General features: G+C 43.0%; 1 long non-coding RNA gene across 1 annotated transcript in view; it reads right to left on the bottom strand.

Annotated features, from left to right (window-relative positions):
• LOC116653161 overlaps positions 1 to 7,744 on the bottom strand; it is a 10,811-nt gene extending 3,067 nt beyond the window's left edge. The window contains exon 1 of the long non-coding RNA XR_004306573.1: positions 332 to 7,744. This is a non-coding gene — a long non-coding RNA (uncharacterized LOC116653161). The remainder of the gene's footprint in view (positions 1 to 331) is intronic.

Below are 7,744 nucleotides of genomic sequence, written 5' to 3'. Positions count from 1 at the left end.
CTGTTTAAAAAACAAAACACACATATGTATTTAAAGCTAAAGAGCCGTTATTGTGCGGGGTTTTCTCTCAAACTGGTGCATACACTTTACATCAGGGACCTACTATACATAACAGAAACCAGTGATTCAGTTACTGTAAAACCAGATACACACCTTTTACTGTAATAACAATAACTTTTAAAACCTTGCACTGTAATGGTTGCTATTAAAAACTAACAATCAAAAAAAAAAGAAAAAACTACAAAAAAAAAAAACAAAAAAAAAAAAACTTGTCAGAATGATTTTGTATCTTTTGATTATCTCTGAAATTTTAGCATTTTTGTATACTTACCATGTCCACAAACAGCATCCTCCACGGTTAGTTCCCAGGTTCTGTTTCCTTTCTGTCTCACACAACACGCGCATTGCTACAGGATGTGGATGGGCAGGGTATGGCCATGGGAACTGCGTTGGTCACCCCAAGCTCTTGTCAGAAAGATACACCCAAACAAGCCGTGTAGAAGGAAAAGCCAAGACCTCCAAGTCTTTTTGATGGCATCAGATCCCCTCAGCAGTTCCAGCTGCTCCGAGTGTCCGACCAACAGAACCAGGGAGTGACGTCCGAGCTGTTCCTTTATGCTGGCGTTGCTGTGGTCGCCTTGGCTGTCCAACTCCATCACACAGCAATGCGTTACCAGTAGGTAGGAAATCCCAACCAACAAGATAACTTTGCAATCACAACGTTGACTGATCGATTTGGGTTTGTTTTTAGGTTTTTTGGTTTCTTTTGTTTTTGTTTTTAAATGAGATGTATTTGGAATCAGACAGCATGGTGTTGCGATCCTTTCTGTTTTTAAACACTGATACATTCTGTGTGTGAAAGTCTTGTTTCCTAGCTAAGAGAACCTTACACGTGGAGCTGAGTTTGAACCATTTTTATTTTCTCCCTTGTCTTACTGTGATCTGGGAATTATTTGGCTACAGTCCTTTAAGTTGGTAGATTTCTCACACCTTCTCCCTCCTTCCTATCATCATTTCGTCTTTTTTATAAAAGAATAAAAAAAAAAAAAGAAAACAAACAAAGGAACAAATAATCTTTTTTTCTCTCTTTAGGCTGTGTAATGTTGTGTTGTCCAGATTCTGTATAAAAATATGTATATGATGTATCTGATATTTGGCAGCGAGCGGCTGCAACTTTAACCAATATAATTAACAAAGAAATGCATAATGTTGGTGTTTTAAAAAGTAAAAAAAAAAAAAAGTTAAAAAAAAACAAAAAAAAAAGGAAAAAAAAAACAACCTAGTTAAGATGTTTGTGTAAACTTGCATGGTTTAAAATGTACTTAGTGCATTGAGAAATGTTGTTAGGGTCCTAAGTGAAAGGCTGGTTTACTTTTTGATTCTAATGGTGATTGGTTTGTTGATCAGAATATCCCCTATACTGTATGTCTTAGTTTACTTAGCATATTTCTTTCTTTATTTATTTTTTTCCTCAAGATCTAGCATAGTGTATCTATCTATATGTAATACTGTTCCTTAAAACCAGGTTGTGGAAACTGCGTTTCGTCCGGCAAAATGATGTTTTGCATCACGGTTGTGATTCAGTTGCTGCGTTCCATTTAATTTGCTCTGAAGTCCAGGTTTGACTTTCCACTGGGATCTCTCTTGCCAGTGGGGAGATGCTCACGGCCGGGCTGCTGGACCCTGGGACAAGGCTGAGCTGAGGGGCCGGCTCCTGTCCTACACCAGGACATCAACATCAGGCCTGACCATCTCGGATAATTGTGGGGTACAAGGGCAGGATTTGGTGCCTCCATAGTGAGTGAAAGTTGGGTTTTTCCTCTCGGCAGCACGTGTTTTATCAGGATCACAGCAGGCTCCCTGGGGTTTCTCCCAGCTCTCCATTGGATGATTATGGCTTTTAGCAGCATCGCTGAAACTACAGCAGTGAAGTGGGGACGATCATCCCATGAGGAACATAATGAAGCTGTTCAGCAATAAGCTCCCTGCTTCCAGAAGCACAAACCCACCGTGTTCCGGAGGAGCTCATTTGGAGCCCAGCCCTGCAGGTGTGGGAAGCATACAGGCAAAGGACATGGTCCCTTTTCACTTGACTTCTCGTTGGTTTGCTCCAGGCTTTGCTTCTGCTGAACTGCCAGAAAGAGAACATTTCTGAGTGACACCATCAAAGCTGCAGCGCCCATGAGCAGCTCCTGGGACTGACCTCCCTGCACAGGTCGATGCGGAGACATCTGTGTTTCTAATAGCTGACAAACCTCCAGTGGCCTTTCCCCAGGGTAACACAGAGCTAGATGTAGATACATAGAGCTACCAGTTTTTTTAGTGCTCTTCAACCCAGAGAGTCTCAAAGGGCTTTTCCAGCAGGACACGATCTGGCTCATGCTGCCTATCCATGGCAGAGCACTGTTATCACAGCCACCTCTGGGGTGACCTCACTCATGGCATCATCAGAATGTGATCGTCTGGTGCAAGAAGTGTGGGTTGCACTTTGGGGGAACCCAGCAAAGTATAACATGTCCAAATCCCAGTGAAGTGCTCATCAAGATCAATCTGATGCATTGCTTTATCTCTTTCTGAGCAGTTCCTCTCATTTTGTCCATCCTTACAGTGCTACTTAAACATCTCCACTTTGCTTTCACCAGCCTTTTCTTCCCTAAGAGCTTATAAAATAGTCCTTTTTGCACAGGAGAATAGGGAATGAGAATCTGCCTCTCTGCTCCAGAAACAGGACAACTCCAGCCTTCTCTTTCCTCCCTTATGCAAAGCTATGGGCTGAATTGTTTTCTCTTGATCTTCTCTGATCTCCACCACTCCTTTTAAACCATGGTTGCACTCTGATTTTGCTGCTTGATAGTCTAACTGGTTTTCATCTGGAAATAAACAACCTTAGGCACACTGTGCCTAACCTGACTTAGGCACAGTGAGGAATCCTTTCTTGGCATGCAGTTACATCATACAGCACGATGGATGCGGCCTCAACACTGAAGACAGATCCTGAGATGTGTTGCAGGATCAGCTCCATCCACATAAAGCTGTTTGTGGTAGGCATCTCCTCAGCTCAGCAAGCAGAAGCAATCTGCTTCTCTTCTTACTTTGATCCAGGGTAAAACCAGTGCCCAAGTGCAGTTCTCTGGTCAGGAGGAAATCACCTGGTGGATGTTTCATGGCATGGTGCACAATGGGTTTTTTGTCTTCAAGGATCCAATCAGTTCAGAGTCCTATGTCTCTACATGGAAAAGTTCCTGCTGAAATGGGGCTTTGCTTTCTAAAGCTGCAAGATCTGTTAACTCAAGGATGTATGTGGGGAGCATCCTCTGATAGAGGACATCAGTAGTCAATTCCTTGAAAGGGCCTTTTCTAGCCCTTAGGATTTTACTTTTGCAAAGCTGACCTTCTCTGTCTTCAACATGACTGGAAAAAGGGTCTGTTCCCTGTAAGGAAAGACCTTAGTTGTTGAAAGTCTGCTTGTGTGTTTTGGAAGAATGCTCAATGGTGTCACCTCACCTCACATCTGTTTGCCTCTTCTTGGCTCTATGTGCACTGGGAAAAGCTAGATTTTTGAGTGGCATTCCACAAACTGCCTCCAATGGTCAGTTTATCTCCCCTGTCTCAAAGCTAGCATGCAAATGTTTTAATTTGAGCAATTAACCATACAGCTGGTGTAAATTATCAGAGTCCTACTGAAATAACTGGAGCCATCCTGACATGCACCAGTCAAGGGCATGGCGCAGCTCTCCACCAGCTGTCAGAGATCTGCTTCTCCTCATTGCTACCAAGCCTTGCTCTGCTCAACAGGAGCATGTTCTGGGGTTAGGCAAAAACTCTCTTCAAAAACATTGCCATGGTTTACAAGCTGAGTAACGTGCTTTGCTCATCCTCTGGCCTCATCAGCAATACATTGGATACATCTCTCTGTATAGACAGACTTTCTCCTTCCCTAGGAAGACTCATAAATAGCTTTAATTTCCATCCTTGAAACCAAGTAAAGTTAAAAGCAACAACAACAAAGCAAACCCAAACCTTTTGCCCCGAAATTATTCCGCAAAGCCCAGGTGAGGCTGAGACTTTGCAGGCCAGAGCTATGGTTTTATGCAGGACTTTACAAGACTGTTTTATATCCAACGCAATAAAGAATAACCAACTTATTGTAGCAAACCTTGTGCCAGGTGCTATCTCCCAAAACCTTCTGCATCAGACAGTCTGCCCTGTATTCTCTCTGCCTAGGGACACTTTGCAGAATTTTGGAAGGGAAAATCCCCCCCTTTGCCTCTTTACAAGCAAAGGCAGGTTGCAAAAGGGGAAAACTCTATGGCTTTAAGTGTGTTCTTTCCTTTTCCTTTCTCTCTTCTTTTCTTTCTTTCTCTTTTTCTTTCTGCCCTTCCTTCCTCCCTCCCTTCCTTCTCCCCACCTCTTTCCTTTTTTTCTCTGCCATTTTCCCTTCCTCTCTCTCTCCCACCTCTCTTTTCCTTTTTTCCTCTTTTACTCTCCTTTCCTTCTTTCTTGTGAGCTGAGAAGTAACCTCACTGGAAACCACTGGATCTGCAAAAGTGAAGCTCATTGGTGTCTCCATCAGAATTTCCATGCTGATTTGAGGGACACCCCAAGGATACCCATTTGGAGCTCTTTCTGTTATGCTTTTGTTCATGTTCTTTAACTTGGTTTCTGACATTTCTGACCTCTTCTGGATAATCTCTTTCCTTGCTGTCACACTCAGTGTCTTCCTTTGACCTTTAACGAGCCAAACTTACGCTAGGAAAATGGGTGTTCATTCTTTCTGCTGTCTCATGAGCTCATCAGTCGTTCTTTCTTGCCTTCCAGCAGACAGTCACGTGTCTTCTTTTTCACAGAGGAAATGGTACTCAGAGCAAGAGACTGGTGTTGAGGATCCCAGGATCCTCAGCTTTTCCTTTCACTTGCTCTCCACTTCTTCTACGTGTGCCTCAGTTTACCCACCCAGGTATAATAATATCTACCTCACAGGGGTGTTGTGAGGCTCTGATCGTGAGATCCTGACCTGGAAGGTGGAGGAGAAATGGTCCCACTCATTCAGAATCTCATTGGCATTCCATGATCAAATATTTTCTTGAGCCATCAGTGTTGGCAGAAGTAAACCATGACACAAGTTTTATTCCTTGCTTTTATCTGTTGTCAAGGTTTGGGCCATCTGCAAAAGCTCCACAAAGGCAAAGCTGGACATGGCACATGGAGATTAGCATGACAGGAGAAGTTCTGCTCTTGTTCCTCTTATTCTTCCATTGGCTGAAAATCACACACTTGGAAGGTTTATTGCCCTACTGCCCCAACCTTCCAGCAACCCCGTAATTAATCTCATTGCCACTACAGACACTTCCTGGGCTGTAGAATCTCATTGGAGATCATGGAAGTCATGCACGTGGGCTGTGTGTTTGTTTGCTAGTACTTTCCGTGACACAGTTCAGGCTGTCCTACAGCACCATGGCAATGCGCAGGTGATTGATATTTGTAAGGGTGAGTAGAGAAAACTCATTTGTTGGTGATTTCTTTGCTCTGCTAGGAGTTTAGCACCTTGGTGCACAGAGACAACTCTGCTTGACTATACATACTTCAAAGGATTCAGGTTCCAGCATGAATGATTCATGACATTAATGCCAGCAACTGGCAGAGGAAGAGAGGAAAACGTTGCTTTCCAAACCTACCCCATAGTCAGCAGATGCTGTTCCATCCCCAGCTTTGTCTTAACCACAAAGGATGGCAAGCAGAATGAAAACCATTCTGCCACAGTACAGGAATTTCTGCTCCTTCCTTCAAGAAAGGACCTTTGAGGTGACCATTTGGATGCTGACAGAAGATTGGATAGGGCTACAAAAAGGTTAAAAAAAGATAAATGAGCCTCAAGTCATATCCTTCATTTCCCCATGGCTGTGGTATTTTTCCAGAAGAAACATCTTGAAACTCGCATTTTCTAAGATGTTTTAACTGTGACATGCTGACTTCTTGAGGAGAATGAAAACAAGTTTTTGAAACAAATCACGTCCCCTTGACCCTTTATGGCACAAACTTTACAACCTTTTCCATCTTGGAAGTGGGATTGGCTTCACTGTAGGAACCCTGTGCCTACAGCACTATATGGAGCTTCACAAGTCATTCCACTTGGATGGGAATGACCAGGAACACAACGCAACTTGATCCCAGTGAGCCTACAGAGCGTCAAGGAAAGCTGGCGCTGCCTTGGATCTCACCTGCCCTTCCACTGAGCTAATGTGGGGCTGTTCTTCCGTGCTGAGGTGACAGAGTCTTCTACAGCCTTCCAAACCATCAAACAAAGAGGAGCCACTCTTCTGATTGTGCAGTTTAACTTGTTGGCATCAATACACCCACAGGAGTCGCTCCAGGCATCGAGTTTTATCTAGAGATTGGCAGGAAGGCTCTTGTTCGTTTTATTTTTAATATAACTGCATTTATTTTCCCCTTTTTAATGAAACTGGAGTTGTTCCTGGAATACTGAGCTTTGGGAAAAGCCACCATCATCCATGATCCCACTCCCTGCCCCACACGGCAGTCTGTCCATTGCCCCAGGATGATAAGCACACGGGAGAGGTTAGAGGGACCACAACAGCCCACGGCTATGGCAACAAAGAAGAAATAAGCACACTGTTGAAATTAAAGCACACAAAGACGCCTGCTCCATGATCCTGATAAAATCCGCTGCCCGGGAGTAAATTCCCCATGGCCTCTTCTCAGAGGTCCCGAGCCCACATTCACATCCTCTCCTCCCTTTCTGCTCTTCAATTTCACATTGAGACATCATCCCCTCTTCCCAAGCCAGGCTCTCACCGCAGAGCTTTGCCCTGTGCAGCTCTTGCATTCACCACCAATGAAGACATCTCTGCAGAAGGCTCCCGAGTGCCAATCAACAACTTCCCTGCAAAAACGCCCAGGATATAAAAGGGGAGCCTGAAATAATGATTTATGCCAGCACGCGGGTCCGCGAGTTCTGTGTTAGGTACGGACCTTTGCTGGGGTAGCTGACAAAGTGGATTATACCTGCAAATGTCCTTCGGTAGAGCTGGCCAACACACCCAAAACGCTTTGCTTCAGATCTGGACTCATGCACTTGCCTCTTCCCCGTCCCATTTGTACACTTTGGTTTCTGAGCTGTTTTGGTTGTTTTTTGGGTTTTTTTTTTTTGCACTGTCAGGAATTTTTTAAACCGTGTTAATTGTAGTCAGCTGCATCATGTTTGTTAGGCCTCTCCACCAAGCTCTTTAAATGAAAGTCAGTGGCTGTCTTCCCTTGGACAATAATGAATGTATATATCGTAAGTGCAGACTATACAGAAAAGTGGCTAAGTCAAGGATCAGAGGGTTTTGTAAAGCCTGTTTATTTTTTTAAATAAGTTCGAGCATTTATATTTTACCACCATTTACGTGGTTTTGGGGAACCCAGATTGTGTCAAGATCTCATGCCAAAACAAGCCAAAAGTTGTTTGATTTCAACCTTTTCTTCCACGAACCATGTTTTAAACGATACTTTAAATGTCATTTTAAATGTTTTATTGAAACATGTACTGATGAAAACAACAAAACAAAACAAAAAAAAACACAAAAAAACAAAAAAATACAAAAAAAACACAACAAAATGTCATCTTGACAAAAGATTTATACATGAATCAGAAAGTATTTATTTCAATTTTGTACCTTTCCATTTTAATACATTATAATGTATTGACTCAACTGAGATAATATAAACAGTTCATTTTAATAAC

This window comes from Coturnix japonica, chromosome 3, assembly GCF_001577835.2.
Source record: "Coturnix japonica isolate 7356 chromosome 3, Coturnix japonica 2.1, whole genome shotgun sequence".
NCBI classification, from domain to species: Eukaryota; Metazoa; Chordata; class Aves; order Galliformes; family Phasianidae; genus Coturnix; species Coturnix japonica.
Note: the sequence above shows the minus strand (reverse complement) of the source record. Positions and strands in the feature narration are given on the sequence as shown.